Below are 350 nucleotides of genomic sequence, written 5' to 3'. Positions count from 1 at the left end.
AAGACCTAAGTGTCTACCCGTTAGTCTATCAGTGTTTTAAAATATTTTTTCTTTTGTATTCATAAAACAAATCCATTTTATTTTTACGTGCTCATTAATAAAGACACAATTATATACTCACTGATGGCCCAGCTTCCTATAAATAATATTATCGCGTTGTGATTATCAAACATAACAAGGGAATAATGATAATATAAACTCGGATGAAACGAAGGGCCAAATAAATGACAACCGAATAACGATAAAAAAGATAACCAAAACGAACGGCAATAAATAAAAGGGAATAATGCCCGAGGGCAAAAATGGCAACCGAAACGACATGAAAGAATGACCCGAAAGGAAATAAAAAA

Source organism: Penaeus monodon, chromosome 32, assembly GCF_015228065.2.
Source record: "Penaeus monodon isolate SGIC_2016 chromosome 32, NSTDA_Pmon_1, whole genome shotgun sequence".
Taxonomy (NCBI): domain Eukaryota; kingdom Metazoa; phylum Arthropoda; class Malacostraca; order Decapoda; family Penaeidae; genus Penaeus; species Penaeus monodon.
The sequence above is the reverse complement of the archived record's forward strand: the minus strand, read 5'-3'. Positions refer to the sequence as shown.